Genomic DNA, 20779 nt, shown 5'->3' with positions numbered 1-20779 from the left:
AATCACGCTCTGTAGTCTTTTGCTGTAGAGAATAATCTGTCCCAAAACTGCCCCTTTATATAGATACATTGTCCTGCTTTTTCCCTGGCAGGAATATTCCCGCCATTGAGAGGACCCACCCCTAATGCCCTTACAGTACACAGGGTCACCCACAGGGTATTAACCTATGCATACTGACAAACAGGGGGGTGAGACAGGAGCACCTTCATTAATGCTGGCAGAGTCATGTAACCCCTTCTGCTAAGGGCTACAGGGATCCCTAGAATCAAATTCTCTATACCATGACTTTGCCAAGGTTGCATTCTAGCACCTGAGAAAAATCCTTTTTAATACGTGGCAATATCAGAAACCTAAGGTAGATCACGTAATAATTAAAATATGGATTATGTCATAACATTTTAAGGGCATCCTTAAAGCCCATCTCTGTTGGCTCGGAGTCACAGACACTGGTTTGAATTACAAACTAACTACTTAACAAAAACACAGAAAAATAAAGTATTACTGAAATGTGATCATTAAACCAGTGACAGTTAAGTATTTTTACTCTTAAATCTGTTTTAAGAAAACAGGCAGTATTTCTAACAAATGAATGACACAAATATGACTTTTAATTTAATAAGCCGTTATAAAATAACATATTGACAATAACATATTTTTTTATTGCATCTGTATCACTATCAAAACAAAAAGAAGAAAATGCAATGGTAGAATAGCAGACCTAAACTACAACAGCTGTTGATGTAACTCCTCCATGCTGTGCCCTGAGACTCGGGTCCCCTCCGGAAGGCACGGCAATCTGTTGACATCTCAAGCTCTATGCTACTGCGGGACACTCAGCTGATTCTAAGGTAATGATCATCTGGTTGAATGAACAAAAATCAATGCCTATAGAGAAAAAAGTGGAATTAACACACAAAGCAGATGGCTGGAGGCCTGAGCATTCCTGTTTCCGGAGCTGTTTACATTCTTAAGTGACTAATTTGACATGTTATACTACTGATGAAGTTTTTCAGTGTGACCCAGTAAACTGTGTACAGTGTTGTTTGAGACCCATCTAATTTGAATTTTGAGACTTTTTACTTCTTTTGGGTTATCTCAATGACACGCAGACAATTAAAGCTACAGTACACCTTAAGATGATCAGACATAATATAATTGGGGGTAGTTATGAAAATTGATTATGGTGCAAAGTTTTAAAAGTCATCCCCACAGCAAGGCTTTTTTTAATTTTTTTTGCTGTGGTGATAAGACCATTTTTCCATCTGTAAACCATTAGTGTTGGATAGATCCTTGGACATCAATATGAGCTCCACCTCTTTGGGGTATATTCACTAAAGACCCACAATTACTTGCAGTACACTGAGACATGTTAAATCTGATACTTAGTTGCATAAGTGAAGATTGAAGATAATCTGAGTCCAAGCTCAAACAGGATCCACACTTTCATTATCTATAAGCAACAGTACGATAATGACATGTATTTGAGATACTTCAAATGATATAGAACATTAATAAAATAATATGATAATAATAAAACCAATAAAAGTTCCATATAAAACTGAGGTGTGGCAAAAAAAATGCATAAAATCAGTCTTTGGAATGATCAGTCTACCTTAATCTCTGACTTCCCACCAGTCTAAAAAGTTCTGGCTTGGACCTTTCTTGTGCTGACATCGGCCATATGAGACCATGCAATTACTTCTAATTTGTTTGTGCTTTAGCAACAATAAATTAAGTTTCCACAGACCATTCTGAGCTTTGGATTCATTGAAAGTTAAAAGGTTGTTTTTAAAACCCTATGGTCTTAGAATATATTATCTTCTAAAAACACGTCCTGAAGATTAAAAACAGTAGATGAGAAAATAAAATCGATGTGGAAGCTGACCTGGCCATTAGATCATGTATATCAAGGCTCAGCTTTTTGCTGCCTCTACACATCTTTCAGTTTAAAGTGAATGATACAAATTTTAAGCTGGCGGGAAGATCTAACTGTTTTCGACTCTTTCATTCTAACCTAATGGATCAAATACATTCATAATACAAACATTAAAACCTTTAAAAACATCAATTACAATTGCTCTCCCAGGAGTGTGTTCATGTGTGTTAGCTGAGCTTCTAGTTGTGTAAGTGTGAGTGCCTGTGTGAATGTGTTAGTGTGCGTTCCCCTTCCGAGGTCAGGCTCTGGGGCCATCCCCGCAGGGACCCAGGATGTACAATGCTACAATGAATGGTCAACCATGCTCAGGGTTGCTGGTTTAAGTCATGTAGTTCCTGACACCTAGTTTGACTACCTGAAATGTTGGGGGTATTTAAAGGTGATGTCAGGTCTGTTGCTAGCATGTTATTAATTTTCATTGTTGATTAGTGACTGATAAAACCATCCACTCTTAATTTGTTTTTTTTTGGTTTAAAAAATTACCTACCTCATAGTTTAACACAAACTACACTAGTAAAAGATACTTTTTTAGTTGATTTGCTTTAAGACTTGTATTTTTTCAATTTTTAAACTAATAGCATCATTTTGTAAGAGAAATAGCTGGAAAGGAATATATCGACTCCCTACTAAATTAAAAAAGACTGGACATAGATGTAAGCTGTTTTTCTAATCAGCATCAAATCATTTTATTAGTCTCTGCAACAATCTCATATCCTGAAAATGATTTCCATGGTGTTCCCTCCTACTGCTTCAAGAGCACTTTCCACACATGGCACAATACAAAAAAGCATAGCTGATGCTCCTCGAACTATGGGTGAAGAGGGAAAAAAAGTAATTTTAACTAATATACACAGGTGAATTGTCTTGAGGCCAAATCAATCCAGCCCATGCATTGGAGAATATTTAGTTTTCCAGGCAGATGGAGAGATCAGTTTTATTATACTCTAAATACACTGATCAAAACTACTCAATTGCTAATGTTATGTTATTAAATATTAGTTTTGCTTTTCATTCCTTACATATTAAATGTTACTTTTTTCTTACATATTGAATATGTAACAGCAAAGGCTGGAAAGCAGCAGCCTTTTCACTTGAATAAAGATCATTGCATCTTAACTTTGCATAGTCCTTTTTTCCCAGTATAATGAATAAAAATGACTTAAATGTCATACCGAGGATGACACTGGAAACGCATCACCAAGCACAAACTACAAGAGATAAAATTTAAATATGCACACAAAAGAAAATCCAGATGTCACCAAACTGAGTTGAGTATTCTGATCTCAAAAGTCCATAAAGTTACTCTTTATTTCACATAATATATTCAAAGCAATAAAAATGTCTATAACTTCCATGTACAGTTATTTGGACAATTAGAAGAAAAAACCTTAAGCATTATAATAATGTGTTCATTTGCACTATTATAAATTATTCCATATTTTCTTATTCATGACTTTTAAAGACAAATACATTTGAACTATTTAAATGTAGTAACGTAATCAAAACAGTGTTAATGGTTTGTTACTAAGTAGTCTAACAGGAATAAGCTGCGTTCTTAGTATACCCTGTATATTCTCAGCATCTGCATGGTTATTAGGCTTGTGCATTCAGATTTGTACAAATTACAATCTTAACAAAATTTGCCAGTTTCGTCAAAACGTACAAATGTTCAAAATAGAGCAGAGTTCCCCAACAAAACAAAAAACGAAGCAGAGAGCTCTGAATTTTTGTTTGCATTTTGTTTTAGATTGTAAGCTCATTTGATCAGGGCCCTCCTCTCCTGTTGTTCTGTAAGTCAAATTGTTATGTTATATACTACTTGTTATGTCCTGTCTACCCATTGTATAGCGCTACGGAATATGATGCCGATATATAAAACAATAAATAATAGTAATAGTTGTTCTTTTTCACTTATTCTCTTATGCTCCCTCACCTTCTCACTTACTGAATTTCACACTCACACTCTAATTTACACTCTCACACTCAGTGTCTCCCCACCTTTTTCACCAACCGCTTCTGTGTCTCTTTTCTGTCATCTTTCTTCTTCTGCTTCTCCCTGTGTCTTCTTCCTTCATCCACATCCTTATTCTGGGTTCTGGTGAACTTCTGCAAAATGGGATAGCCTCTGGACACGCCCTTTCCCCCAAGTAGAGCAAAGGGGAAGAGGCTGTCGCCATGACTTTTCTCCTTTGCACAGAATAATTAAAAACGATTTGCAGAAAAAGAGAAGCATTTCTACATCTTCCTTACTCTGAAATTCATTATCCAAAACCTAATGGATCAAAAACTAAACAGAAAATGTGTCCAAATCGCTTTTGCTCCACGTGCACAAGTCTAATGGTTATTCCTTATCCATGTTTATGTTTTTATTTCAAATTTTGCCATTCATGTTAATCAGGGAGGCTTTAGGACAATAAAAATCACTTCAAGACATGAAATTGATTAGGCATGCTAGTTTTTCCACCAGTTGCACAAATGTCGGATTCTCTGACACAAAATAGTCTGAATTTAGTCTAAATTGAATAGCAATTTTAGCTGTAATCATAAGGAAGCACAACTGAGGTCACATAAGTTCATTCTTACTTCATAAAAGTTGGTCTACTACATGAATAAGTTATTTGTACTATCCTTTTATTTGGAATTACTAAAAGCCATGAAAGTGTCAGTTTTTTTAAAGGTTCCTAAATGGATTTAAAATAAAGTTGTTCACCCAATGGGCAACTAACCACTACATTTGGAAGTTAGAGTGAAAGAAATAGCCCAGAATCTTTTCTTATAGATCTAAACCTCATTGTGCATTATGTCATGAATTCAACCCACGCAGGTTCATTTTCAATCTGACAAATTAAACGTCTCATAAAACACACAAAGTTCTCCAGAACACTCTTTTCTGTTTTTATTACGTTTCTGTAGTCTTCATGGCTAAGGTACAGTTAATGAACAGACCTCCAATTGTAACCTGCCTGTGAACAATGGGTGAAATTACAAAATGAGAGCAGCATCTTTTCTACAGCTGCCTCAGGCATTCCAACACCTGGAAGAGCCACAGGAAAGAAACCCGGCATGACCTCATGAAGCAGCTGTCTGCGAAACGGGCCAACCACTGCAAGTTAGCACGGCTGCAAATATTAATCTTTCTTACCAGGAAAATTAAACATATATGTGCAAATTATACAAGATGAAAGAATAATAAAATTAGTGACATTAATTGTAATGTATAAAATATATAGCATCTATACAACATCTATCGATCTATCAATTGCATTATCTATTGTAGCTATCAATTTACATAACACTAACATCTTATTAGTATTTGACCATATTATTATACACGAGGAGATAGAGAGATAGATAGATAGATAGATAGATAGATAGATAGAGAGATAGATAGATAGATAGATAGATAGATAGATAGATAGATAGATAGATAGATAGATAGATAGATAGATAGCTAATCCTCTATTCTTTTTTATATTTTTTTTCACATGAAGGGACACCCACCAAAAATACATTTTTTGTTTTAATTTGGTGCTGGTATCCATTTTAGGGTGTCCATAAGTGTATGAATGATGGATGAGAGAACAAGTGATGACATGAGTGGATACAAAGAATATGTTGCATCTGAGGAACGTTGTACCTATGGATGGACTGCAATAGCACATCTGTGGTATCTTTGATAGATTTAATGTATAATATACATTGACGATTTTTAGAGCGTTAATGTTGAGTGCATGGGTCTGTTTTAAGGTTCTATTTCTGAAAAAATGCACAATAATAGTGTGAACATGCCCAGAGTTATCTGTAATAGTTAAGTAATAAATAAAGTTTATAAATATCCCTTACAACAAATAAATGTGCACAGATTTCTAATTCGCAGGAAGGCCATGTAAAACCCAAAAAAGATTATCTTACTTCAATATTGAGTTTCGTGCTAATTTTACTATTATGTTCAGGGGGCTTTGAATGTTCTCGTTATGAATATAATATGCCTTTGTTAACAATTTAAAATCGTGTCCTTGCTAATGTTTATAAAACCACTGTAAAACTCAACAAATCCCAAATAGTAAAACTATGAAGGAATACAGTTAAAGTACTGCTTTAAAACACATATGTGCATAGGTGATTTGTTTTGAAATGTGGGACAAGTTACTGGATCCAATGTTCAATTTCAGAACAATTAACAAGTGTAGTTGATTAGGCAAACTAAGCAGTAGTTAATTTTTTTGTATAAAATATTTTTTACTCAAACACACCATAGTTTTTATACAGAGAAGTCAACAACAGTCCCAAAATAATTAAGCATGTTAAGCTCTAAAGTTGATTTCATTACCAATGAAATGCTTATTAACTGAGATTTTAACCCCCCTCATTTTTCCTGGTTTGTATCTTTACCCAAAATTATTTGGTTTGCTTGGCAGCTCAAAGAGAATAGAAGGTATCTTGATTTAACCATGTATTATTTAACTGTTAAAGAATGTTAAAGAAACAAATACATTTCCTAATATATTTCATAACACAGTCAATAATTTTAGACTATAAAAACAGAAGTTGAAAGGAAAATTGGCAATAAATAATTGGCAGGAATAATACATACTCAATCAAAGCATTTATTTTTGTTGCATTGTTCTATTTTGGCTTATATTTTATGCTATTGTTTGTTTTTTATTATCACGTTCCCTCTCATTATTATTATTTATTGATTTTAATAGCACCATCATATTCTGCAATGCTGTACTCTTCTGTTTTCCTGTTCTCCCTCTCTTTCTTCTCTCTTTTTTCTCTCTTACTCCATCCTCTTTCCCCCTGTTTTATCTTGCTCCAGCTCTATTGTTATACCACATGAGGAACCAGAAAAATCAAAACTCAAGGTAACAAACTTAAGGAACCAAGTGGATTATAGTCTCACTGGAGAAAATGGAGTACCCAAAAAGCAGTAGATATCTGGAGCTCTGTTTTTGGCATCATGATTCTATTCATAATGGAGTCAGATCCTGAATGGTACTTAGTGTCATGGTGTCGATATGTTTGGTTAACCCTGCTAACTACAATCAAATAAAAATCAATTATTCCAACATAAACGATATCAACAAATAAAATGTCTTGTAATGTTAAAGTAAAAAACATGTACGAAAAGATAATTGTGTTTAGTCTCCTAGTCTCATCTGGTCAAACTAGTCAGCTGTCAACAGGGCACATTATATAGCAGAATTAGGAAATCTGAATTTTATTTTATTTTTTATTATTTTAAATACAATTACACAAAATCCTATGGTTTCTCATCATAATTCATTGCATTAAAACCCAGACTTGATGATATTCAAAGCTAATCTTTCCTGAGATGCTAAAAAAAAAACAGGAAAACAAAACCTAAATGCAAAATAAAATGCCAGTCTTCAATAATATTATAATAAACACTTTGTGGGATAAAAAATTTAAGGGAGTGAGCAGAACATCTGTCAGGTATAAATTGTAGAAAACCAAATCTTTTTAACTTACATATACAATATAATTTTTATAAGAAGGCTAATAACTATTAATTCACGTCTAAATATAAAACTTAAAGTTAATTAAAATATTTTTTTAATGACGGCATAAAAAACAGTGCTCTGAAGAGAAAATGTCATTAATTTAAATGGATGCCCTACTATCTGCTAGGATAATAAGACATAAGGGTTGACAGATTATAGATAGATCGATTTGATTTTTATAAACTACATACAAAAACATGATATTGAACCAACTGAGCTGTATGGTTAACTACAAAAATGACAAATAATATGAATTGAAAGATAAATATTAATAATTACATTGCAGGTACTATTTTACAAAAAATTAAAGAAGGCATGTCATTTCTACCATTAGAGGCTCATTAATCATAGTCTTTTTACTGTAATTTTAATGAATGTTTATTGCATTTTCTTTGTGTAATTCAATTACTTTGGTTTTTGTAATAATCCTCGGGTATCTCTTTCTGTTAGGCTTTCTGCCAGTCACCCACTTTTGAAGTGAACAATTCAATTAATTATCATTAAGCTTTGTGTTTTGATCCTGCTTTGGGAAAGTTGAATGAAAGAAAATCCTGCAAGTATAGTCTTTTAACAGCAGGATGCAAGAAAACTGCTCCAAACACCTGAACAATTATATATAACAGCTGTCCAGGATGGTCCTCATATTTTATTACATTTCTGCATTTAAAGGAATTTTCTTTCTTTATATTTACATTTCATTATGAAAGAACCTTTTTTTTTATTTTACTGGTTACTTGCTTTGTTTGCTATACAGAAAACGTCTACTGAAGCTGTGTTTCTAAATTCTACATTGTTTTGGAATTATTCACTAAATTGTGCAGATGAGCCTGGACCATTAAAATCCCCAACCTCACAATGCATTATGGAGAGCCAACCCATGTAAGATCATGGGAAGATCCAGGGCGTGGCAATAAGGCAATAATTTGTCCCACTGAGAAAGACTGCGACTGTTCACGGTAGAAAGAGGCAAGTTCCGGGTCTCGAACATATCTTTCTATGTCTCTAATTTGAAGGTTTAGGCAGGGTTTGACGGGGTCACGTAACCCTATGTTGCATGACCATGTGGTAGTACATTGGGGAAGTCAGGTGGAGGTTCATGCTGCTGTGTTTGGGTCCTACGTGACAACTGGCCCTTTTCAGCATTCCTCTGCTGATACTATTCCAGACTTTTAAGGAAGGATTTAGGTGAAGTTTGCCAAGAGGTGGAGTTCTTTCAAGGCAGGAGGAAACATGAAATCATTTTCTGCTGTCTGTTCCCTGAGTATTCCCAGCTAAAAGATGAACATTGAACAAATTACACTGTAGCATGCTCCTTGGTCACATGCTGCTATATTACCAATGTTTCATATAAAGGACTGCTTTACTCTAAACTTTGACTAGAATCATTGGGCTTGTGTTTGAAGAGACATTGTCCTGTGATTTGACTGAAATTTAGCTGTAGAAACCAGGACTGGTATTGGGGTATTAACCTTTTGCTGTGTGAGGGGGCAGGTTACATTGTGGGATCTCTAATCAGCTATATTGCTATAACAGTCTGTTTTGTAACTGTTTATGGTTATGTTATCTCAGTTCCCTCTGATTCACTACAATACACTTAGCCACAAACCATATAACTAAAGGTGTGTTGTATTGTGCATTAGACTTGTGATTCGTACAAATTTGTACTAATATCTGACAATTTGTACAAATATCTGAAAATGAGGAGGGACCCCCAACGCAACAAATAAAAATGAAGCCGAGAGCTCAGAATTTTCATTTGCATTCCCTTGTTTTTGTTTCACTTTCACTCACACTTACTCACACTCTTTCACAATGTCTCTGCCGACTGCTTCCATATTCCTGTCTCCTTTCCTTCAGCTCTGGTTCTTCTTTAGCCTATTTTTGTTCTTTTGTCTTCTTTTTGCTTCTGCGTGAACCAGGCCTCCTGGTGCACTCCTGCAAAAGGGCAGAGCCTCTGGGAAAACCAGGGAAGAAGCAGTTTCTGAGACTCCACTCTGTGGAAGCCAAAATAATGCAGACAGATTTGCAGAGAAAGAGAGGTAAAATACTTTTCTTTCTCCGTGAATCCGTCTGGCCTATCGGAGAACTTCTGCAAAAAGAGTGGAGTAACAGGGACAGCCTTGTTAGACCTGGTTCATGGAGAAGTGGACAAAGAAAGAAGAAATATAACAAAAGAACAAGAAGAGGCAAGAAAAAAAAGCAGAGCTGCGAGAAAGGAGACAGGGACACGGAGGTGGTCAGCAGTGAAGACACAGAGAGTGAATAAGTGTGTGAGAGAGCATGAAAGAGTGTCAATGAGAGAATGAAGGTAAATGACAACAAAATTTTGAACCGAATTTGTTGTGTGAAAATGAATGGACCAAAAACAAAACAAAAAATTTGTCTGAATCGTTTTTGGTCCACTTCTATCATGCCATCACATTTTGTAGAACTGTACAATGGATATCAATTCTTATATCAAGGTTTTGATTGAACCTTATGGGTGAAATATCTGTTTTTTGTAACGAAAACACACAAAAAAGTCAGTTGTATGACATGCCCATCTGGTAGTACCTAATAGTAGCTAATATTAGAACTATTAAAATAATTAACAAAATCCACTATCCCGAAATTACCTTGATCATGAAAATGAGAGATGGCAATATTGATTTATAGGTTGTTTCTATTTCTGTAAACCATTTAATAGAGAACACTATTCTTATTATGGAAACACTTACACAGAAAGCATGCAAATCATAGGCCCTAGACATTTTTATTCATATGTTTTATAAGAGCAAGGGTCAACAGAATCAATAAATCAATCCATTGCAACCTAGAATTATAATGCACTCGGTCTGTCTGCCAGAAGCAAAATTCACTTGAACCTTAAATGACCCTATCAAGGATTATCGTAAAAATAGATCGCTTCATATAGATATTAATAGTTAATAAATGATGGCGCACACAACTGAAATAGTGAACAATTGCAGCACATGCAATCTGATTTAATAGTTTGAAATAACTTTTTTTATTCAATAAAAAGAAAATAGTAAAGGTAATTTTACAAATATAGCTGATTTCATATCAGCATGGCAAAATATAATGACACTTTTAATTTCCCCCATTGAGAGGAAAAATCACATAGTATCTAAGAACAGGAACTTAGAACACCTGTACTATATTTGGGCCCTACTAATGTAATCAGGGGAACCCTAGAGTCTACAAAAACTCCAAGGGCATCTCTAATCATGCTGCGCTATGCTCTGAAATGGGGAAAAAGTTTTTATAAAAGTACCCAAGCACTTCATACCTCTCCCAACGTATATATATATATATATATATATATATATATTTACTCACAGAGTCCATTGCACACCATTCCAAATATTCCAAGCCCGGTGCTAGTAACCAGCAGTTTCCATGTAAAACACTTTCAAAAAGAAGGTCAGCACTCCAGGTCTTTAAATAGACAATGTCCTGATGAAAGTCAGTAATGACTGAAACATCGACTTGACTTTGAATAAAATGAAATTGTCTATTTAAAGACCTGGAGTGCTGACCTTCTTTTTGAAAGTGTTTTATATATATATATATATATATATATATATATATATATATATATATATATATATATATATATATGGAAGAATTTGGACTCTGTGACCCTCAAAAAGGGTTGATGGTGCTTTAACCTCTCCATCCCAATGGGCACATAAGGCATCTATGTTCTCCAGGATAGTTTTTATTATGTTTAACCACCCATACCACCAAGCACAGGAAGGAATAAGGAATGCATGGGATGACTACCATGATTATCATTGAGTCTTTTATAACTTCTACACTCACTTATCAGGTAATGGGGAGTGATGAGGCTATAGGTAGGGACCAATGTGCCATTTGCAAATGAGGACATGTAAGTTGTGGTTCAACTCACTTGCTGTCATCTGGGTTAAGGCCAGGGGGTGGTTAAAAATGTAACTATGGAGCAGCACATTACCAAGACTTTTTAAGTCTTTTTTAAGAGTAATTAATTTAATTTACAGAATTGTATTTATAAATACACTTTTTCTGCCTTAATACACATTACTGTTAGTTGTATGGCTGTAGAACACTGACACACTCATACCCATCAAACATTTGGAGGTGCTAGAAAAAAGACTCCTGATTAATCACCTTAAATGTTGTACCCAGACAGACATCTCATCCAGTGGAGGTCCTTAAACAAAGTCAATATTTTAGTCTATCAAAGTATTTAACTTCATCTGGCTGTTGTTAAAATCCTTCCAAATCTCACAGTTCTAAGCTTCGTTCTTATTCTATAATTTGTTTCTTTTTGTACACACAGGAAGTGCGGGGAAGTGCCTACTAATATTGACTAAGATTATCTAGCCCATAAACCAAGCCTTATGGCAGAAAGCTTTGTCTTTGTAAAGAAAGTGTAGGGTAATTCAGTGAAATACTAAAATTATTTATGCTAAAAACATATACATATAAAGTATATTCTTAAACGTTTATGCTATTATTTTATGAAATTGTGTTGCATATAAAGTTTAAAAGAAGAGAAAATAAAATTGTATTTATGACCAATTAATGTGGTTTTAATCTACCAAGTAAAACTAATTAAGCCATTAAAATTAATCTTTAGTGCATGCTTTGTCAGTTTCACTTCATTCTTTAGATAGTCTGCTCCAGAGTCTTGCCCTCAGCACTGAGGTCTCCAGATTTGTGAGTTCATACCAGTGCTCTCTGGAACAATCCCTGTTGTGTTCAGAAGGAACACTTATCGAGCTGGAGTTCACTTATTAATGATGATGTGGGACTTAGGGTGGACAGAGAAGGTATCTTTTCTCCCTAGGCTCTTCAAGGCAGCAATAATTAAAAACCAAGGAGTAAGTTGTTAAATGTTTCTTTAAGAATGCAATTCTCCTTTTCATGGTAAAATGTCAAGAGTGCACAAGGTGTAATTTTTCAAAGAACTGTAAGTGAGGTTTGTAGTCCCAGGACTATGGCAATTACAATTTAAATGAATATATTATTCAAATGACCCAGATTTTTTATTTAATGCAATTTATAGTGAAAGTAAAGGGTACAGCTATTGCTCTGTATTAACATTTTTAGTCGGAACACTCAGATATGGAATACTAATTTTTTAAAAGTAGAACTAAGAGAAATTAACTTAAACAGTAAATATCCAATTCTCGAAAATACTTAATATTTTCTCACTACTAGCATATTTTCTTATTTCTTGGAGGTCTTTCAGTTAACTAAAACATATGAATAATTACATTATTCTGAACATAGGAAACAAGTAGAACATGATATAATCAGGGCCGGATTAGCAGCATCCTGAGCATTTCAGTGGGTTTTTTTATTCACTCTCACTCATTCAAGCCAAGGATATGGTCAGACTGAACATGCAAAGCGACATATTTGGTTCATGGCTTCAGAGTTAGAAGAATTAGAGATAGAGCAGATAGTATTGTACAGCGCTACAGAATTTGATGGTGCTGTATAAAACAATAAATAATAATAATAATAGATAGGAGCAGACACGTGTCCCCTTTCTTTATTGCTGAGTATACGTCAATCCTGCTGTACAGAAAGGACGACTTTAGGTAATCATTAAAAGGCAGCGTTATTTATGTAACAGAGAAGTTAATGTGTTTAGAAGAAGAAGATTGTATTTTATTTAAACAATTTAATTTGTAAACGCATTTCTTCTGTTTCTAATTGTAGTAAGGCTGTAGAACACTGGGCTACACTCGTACCCACCAAACATTTTGAGATAATAGAAAATAGAGACAGCAGCGGAGAAAACAGGGATGAGGATTTAAGACAAAAGGAGGGACACTCGGGAAGTTTGCATATGGCATATGCTGCATCAGTAAGGTTAATTATGTGGCTCATTCAAAATTGTATTGATTTATGTCTTGAGCCTAACTATGGACATCACCATCCTGACCTGGTTTACTGCCTTTAAAAATGACAATTATCTTGGCCTAACACCTGAACTTTGACCAGTTCACCCCATAAAAACACTGATCTCAGACCAAATGTCAGTTCTCAGCCATATTACATCTGTTCTGCGGATGAATTCCTTAATTAACATTGTTAAACATAAAAAGGGCAGTTGGGACTGCTGCTGTCACAGTTTTTTAAATGTCTAAATTTCAACTACCTTTAGTTTCCATGTTCTAAAACTAGAGACCCGAAAGCTTAGATTATAAGGTAAGGATGTTCTACTTTCCTTTCAGCAATAGTGGCAGAGGTTAATACAGTGATGGATTTGAACATATAAAAAAACCAAGGTTCAAAAAAACCCCAAAACTTAAGGTTGTCAGGATAGCAGGCCAAATAATTCCTATCTGCCATCAAGTTCTACATTTCTAGCTCATGTACTTTCTTTCTCCTTGAAACAATTTGATTGTAGCAATAGAAATCATGCCTAATTATCATAAACAAAGATCTTATATAATGATATTGATCAGGGCTTGTGTTTTATATATGAACAAAATATATTGATTTCTTTAGAGGGCACCATAATGTTATGACATTAGAAATCATTAACCAAATTAAAGTACAGCAGCCACCAAATTTTTCATAAACATTTTCATTTGTTTTGCAGTAAGCGAAACTGTTTTGGGATATTTAGTTTAAAATGAACCTCATGGAAGCTGAGGTTCAAATGGAAGCTATCTTTAAATTCTCCCATTTCTCCTTGTGCACACTTACAAAAGCTGCCTAAATCAACAAAAATTGGCAACTTACCAGTAGTGCCGATATAACACAGATATGATAATAAAGATATTTGGAAAAAGGTGATAGGATTTGGGAAAATGTGACAGATATGCTTTATGTTGCATGATATTTATTTGTTACTCTATGGATGTACAGGTACGTCCTCAAAAAATGTGTCAAGGTTACCATTAGGACTTTTTTTTTCGTGGTAGTAGGGAGATCTCCCTGTCGCTGGCTATTGACAGCCTGGACCCCCCTCATCAGCGGAAGCCAGCATTGCTTATGTGTAAGCTCAGAATGAGCTTCAGTACACTGTTATATACCGAAAGTCCAATAGAGCGGTTGGGCATTCCCTTGGGGTAGGCATCACTACTGGCACCCACCAGAAGTTCACTAAAGAAGAGGAGAGACGCAGCAGGGTCTGTCTATATAATTGTTACATCACTGGCATACAAAAAATGTACAAGAGATCCCAAGGGATTGCCTTACATACTGTACTGAAAAAACAAAAAATATATTTTTTTAAATCCCTTATATCCCTTTGCTCTAGCACTCCCTGTTCACTCTGGGCCATTGTCAATGCGGGGCAAAAGTGCAAATGGGCTAGTCATTTCTGGGGGCCCCAAAGCATCTGCCCCTTGATCCCGCAACAACTAGAGTTGCCACCCCATCGGTAATCAGCCCTTTGAAGCTGGTGCTGCATAAGTAAGCTACTACTATATCCTGTCTACCCATTGTACAGCGATATGGACTATGATGGCGCTATATAAAACAATAATTAATAATAATAATATCCGCTGTCAAAGTTCTTCCACCATAACCATAAGTAAAGTATATGTACCCAGGAAAGCATTATCAATTGAGCCTGGAATCATTCGGTTGTGTCAGAGTAGGGTGACATTTCATCTGGACTTTATCTAAGCCAGAGACAAAATGTATCATTTCATCAGATGATGGCAGATTTCTACTGATTGACCACTGCGTTGAGGTGACAGGGTGGGATGATCGCCGCAACATCTACGCTTAAAAATAACTGGAAAGGTTATGCACAGGGCACATGGACCCCCCAGGTATTTATAGAATTAAAGTCCATTAGCAACCATACAGTATATAGGTTTATCATTGTGTGTGTGTGTATTTAAGCCAAAAATGAAAAAGTATATGATGTCAGGGGCACTTTCAGCTGCATGTGCCCCCTACCCCCCCTTTTATAAATTGTTGTTTAAATGTGTGGTAAAGACAGACAATGAAAGTGTTTACTTTTAGATTTTTTTCTGTCTGTAGTTCATTGCACGAATAACCAAGGGTCACTTTGCTAACCTGAATGCATCTCCTGTTTACTAAACACTGGGACCGTTACCTTAGCATGTCACTGTACTTTGTGAGTAGTGACAGTCAGAGCAGCAAGAGGTACTGTTTATTGTCGGGTGACCTTTCCATAATTGTGTCTGCCTTTAAGCAAACCACAGGGAAAAGGGGTGGAGGAGATGTATTCTTGCATCTTTCGTTGAATGAGCGTCTTTTTTTATATATATATATATATATATATATGAAACAGCATTACTGATCAAAGGGAAGGGTGAATACGTATGTAAAGAAGAAAGAGCTGGCAGTCACCTCTCTGTCATCCACAAACACATTTATGTGCGGACCCGACACTTATTGAAATCAGGGCAGATCAAATTGCGAGTTCACCTTGCAAAATTAATGCAATAAGGTATCAGCATGAATTTGAGCCTTGTAATACAACATGATTACCGGAGTTTTTTTATTCGCCAATCTTGAGCAGCAGGCAAGGCCGGCTGGTATTTGTCACAAAAAAGAGGAAGTAACCAGGTGTACTACTCTAGAGTGTCACATCAGTCACAGCCCCGCTGGCTTGGTTTACACCTGAGCCAATTAGTTGAGAAGATCAGAAGAGGCTTGGAAAGAGATACCAGGCCTCGTTATTGTGTTCGAAAGAAGTCACTTGATCCCAGGTAAAATGATATCGTCTGAACAATGGATGATAAAGGACAGCAAGATGGAGGGCAACTAAAAGGATAAGAAAGGGGAGGGCGAGAGGTTGTGATTAAGAGGACTAGCATCAAATAAAAAAAAAAAACAATGTAACAAAAAGAAAACACTATACTCCTGGCCCTTTCTCAATGAGTTTGTCAGTCTTTTGTTGGCAGCAAAGGGGCTAATTGAAATGAAACAATCTCCAGCCTGTTTGTTGGCACATCAAATATGCTGTAGGATATGCTGATTCTTGCTCCTCCTGAATTATTGATTATTATGCCTTCTAGACAGGAAAAGAAAACTCTTAAAGACACAGAACACTTAATTGGAGTACGATTTTATCTCTTTGCTCCTGCATTTAAATAAAAGCAAATAGGACTTTTGATTATGCTAAACACAACCCAGCTGGGAATATCCCTTCAAGTTTCACTTCAGTCGTTTTGCTCGTTGACATATTTGATATGTAAAATATTCAATTATCTCCAATGGGATCATGTCATTAAAAATCAACCATTGATTTCAGTCCGATTTATAGTTAATGTTACATTGGTAAAATACATTTGATAACTTTAAACAGTCTATAGGCAACATTAGAACATTGGAATTAATAAAAATGGAAATGTTAACCATCGGATGTCCCCATGTCAACCAGTAAAGGCTAAAAAATGAATCGAACTCACCCAGGTTTTTTCAAGATTTTCTTATAGAGTGAGTGCTTTGTTTTTTTTATGCTTTTAAGCTTTTTATACAAAGACAAGTTTCAGTGATTATCTCACTTGTGAAAGCTGGGCTCTGCGCTATAACAAAGAGACAAGCAAGGATTTATACTTTGTAAAGCAAATTGTATTCCTGAAAACTGTTATCACTGAAATATCTAAAGGACAACGATTATACATATCACAATTCTCAAAAAATCTTTGTTAGTCTTAATATAATGTTGCTATATCTATTCATATTTATTTAGAAACACAGAAACATAGAAAGTGACGGCAGATAAGAACCGTTCGGCCCACCCAGTCTGCCCAACCTCTGAATACCTTACCTCAGTCCCTGGCCTTATCTTATATCTAGCTTAGACTTATGCCTATCCCATGCTTCCCTAAGGTTGGTCACTGTATTAACCTTTAGCACTTCTACTGAAAGACTTTTCCATGTATCCACTAGCTTTTAGTAAATTAATATTTCCTGATATGACTTTTAACCCCCCCCAGCTTAAGACCCTGTCCTCTCGTTGTAGTATTGTTTCTTCTTTTAAATAAACCCTCTTCCTTTACCTTTCCTGGTAAGCTTTATCCTGCAATCCATGAACCACTTTAGTAGCCCTTCTCTGAACTCTGTAAGTATCTATATCCTCATGGAGATACAGCCTCCAGTGCTGTACACAATACACAATAATTGAGGTCTCACCAGTGCTCTGTACAACAAGCACTTCCCTCTTTCTACTGCTAATCTCCCTATACAACCAAGCATTCTGCTAGAATTTCCTGCTGCTCTATTGCATTGTCTACATAAATCATCTGCAATAATTACCCCTAATCGGCCCTTGGGGTTTTATGCCCTTTGTGCATTTATTCACGTTAAACATCAGTTGTCCACAGCTCTGACCATTTTTCCCTAAATCCTAAATCATTTGCCATTTGACTTATCCCTCCAGGAACATCAACCCTGTTGGAAATCTTTCTGTCATGAGCAAAAAGACACACCTTACCAAATACAATAACAATGCGTAAAGATATATGATAAATAGCTGGGCAGAATGGATCTCAAATAAGGACAGAGTGATGGAACTGAGGGTAAAGGCTGAAAGGTGCAATTTGGGGAGAGTAAGTCTGGGAGTGTGAGTGAGATGGAGGCCACCATAGGAGAGAGCTGTGGGAGAGGCAGTGTTAGCAATTGTCTAGAGAATAAAGGGAAAAAAGAGGGCATAAGAAGTGGGAGGATATATGGATGAAATTATTGTGGTTTCTGGAAAGGAAGGGAGCAATAAGGAAGACCCAGATTTTGGGGAGATATCCACAGAGTAGAAGTAGCAAAGAGTAGAGAGTAGGTGGGAATAGGAATTGTGGGAGGGCAGAAATTGTTGGGAGTGGAGAAAGGTTGTGAAAAGTTCCTGTGATGAGAGAATGGGAGAAGAAAGTAATGAGGGAGCAAGTGGCTGGTGGCTGGAGAAAGATACAAAGTTCTAGTGACATTAGAGGGAATTGGGGAAAATCAGCAAGAGGATTGTAGACATGGTACTTGGAGAATGATGGTGATGGGAGTGAGATGGAGGTGAAAAACAAAATAAACCAGTATGGAAACATTTGATGATGAATCATTTTGATTGAAGAGATACTTCAAAGTTGCTTTTTTCAGACTCCTTGTTGCTCTCCTTGGTGATCTCTGATGGTAAACTCTTGATTATTGGCACTTAGGAAACTGACACTTAGATTGTGCCTCCAAAGTCTTTTCAGATCAAAATGATGGCTTCTTGTTATGTATTTACCATCTGACTAATTAGTTCACCTCTAGTCCACCCGATATTAAGGCCCAATGACTGTAACAACCTATACCATATATAACACATATGTTTTTAGCATCTTGTACAAGAACTGGTAAAGGAGAAGTCAACTTCAAAATTGCTTTTTTAGTAGGTGTTTTAGAAGAGGAATCTGGAAGCCCTTAGGATTACTTACTTGGGTCTATCTATGGTTCTGTCTGTGGTTCTATCTAACACTAGCATCATTCTAGAATATTGACTCTAGAAAGCTTTCCTTCTGGGTCAACATACAAAGGCTTATAAGTCCCACTCTTTCTATAAGCACAAAATTCTGTCATTGTAGACTGTAAACTCATAGGCAAGGATAAACAGAGAACAAAATAAGTTCGTTTTATAGCAAACATAAACGATAACAAAACAAACATGATTAACCCCTTAAGGACAATGGGCAGTCCCTAAACCCATTGAAAACAATGCATTTTGAGCCCGTGCATGTACGGGCTTTGTCATTAAGGGGTTAATATTTTGAATACAGATGTGAAAATTAATTTTGAGGGTAATCTGAAATGTGGCAGTTTCCTTTTAGTTATCCTTGTATATGGGGCAGAAAAAATGTACATTAATGGAACACTGCAGCCATCATATGTATTTCATTGCATTGCAAGTGGTCCTTTTTTAATTTCCGTGTTGTCCCTATTGTGAATGCATGCAAGGATTTTTACAGAACCCTCCCAGATGTATCCAGGAGATGTGTTGGCGCCGAAACACCTTCCCCATGCCAAGTGATACACTTACTGCCAGTTAGCCACAGCTTTGGCTAGACAAGATCCCTGACGTGTGCATGTGCAGAAAGTACTCCCATTGCTTTCAATGAGAGTTATCTCCTAGTAGAATAAACCCAAAAGAAAAGTTCTATTGCAGCTCTGGAGCTGCAGCATCTCCCTAAGGTAAGTGATTTATTTATTTGATTAAGTTGGACTTGCCTAGCAAATTATACAGCTCAGTTCATGTAGAAGTAATAGCTTGTTCATGATGTGTTTTATAATTATTATATAATGGAATATTCTAGGTTGGTATATCTCCCCGGCATATTCACGGCATGTTTTCTCCTAACAGTTTATATTATAACCCTTATACAGGTTTTATTCCTCCCAAGTACTGACGGAAAGCTCAGGAGTCCTATTTTATGGCTGCCTTATGTATATGAGCTAGCAGATGGATCTTCTTCATTGCTATTCCCAAGAAATGATTAGCCATTGGTAATCAAATCATTGTAGCATGTTTGTTTGCACAGTGCTTGTGTTTATCAAAACTTGCTCTTAAGTGATTTGGTAATTACACAGATGTCTTGGAGCCCAACTGAAGACTGCTTATATTCATCTAATGTTAGTTGGCTAGTCTTAACATCCTGTAACCTATCCAGAGCTACATTTCCTGACCTGAAAGTGTGTGTGAACAGACTGGTGACAACTGTCCCATGTTGAGGCTGGAAAAAAAAAAAAATTAACGAGTTTTAGTTTAGAAAAATAAAACAACTCTGAATCGGTTCAGAGGCAAAGGTTACTCCTCCTGCTGTCCCTGTACATTATTACACCATTTAAGAAGACCACTGATCTCATGCCCTTCGCAAGTAGGTCAAGGACAGGATGCAATTCAGAATTGAATTCCATAAGCATCCCCTGGTTGCCAAATTGTGTAAGTTACATACTGCCCCTCCCGACAGTTAAAACAGTTCTAATGTAAACAAATTGATAACTGGCATCACAACGATTCACGTGGAGGTACGTTTTGCATCTATTCGTTGAAATGGGGCAAATACTATTCTTTTTTTTACTTATATGTTGATAACGAGAGTGAATGTATTTCGTTTGGTGAGAAATATCCTGTTGCAATTAAACACAATACAATTTATCCTGTCTTTTCTGAAAGATCTTCGCAGACTTGTCACGATTTAAATCATCACAGTTTTTGAAAATTATCCTGATATAATTGTAGCTCTTGGGATGCACCCTGGAGATCAGAAGTATAAGTTATAATGGCTGGGCCATTGGATCATAGTATAGTATGGAATACTTGTTGGCCAAGGTGATATGGTACACAGGGTACCTCTACTGCTCC

This window comes from Sceloporus occidentalis, unplaced genomic scaffold (genome assembly GCF_023333645.1).
Source record: "Sceloporus occidentalis isolate IW3139 unplaced genomic scaffold, rSceOcc1.0.p SCAF_18, whole genome shotgun sequence".
Taxonomy (NCBI): Eukaryota; Metazoa; Chordata; class Lepidosauria; order Squamata; family Phrynosomatidae; genus Sceloporus; species Sceloporus occidentalis.
Note: the sequence above shows the minus strand (reverse complement) of the source record.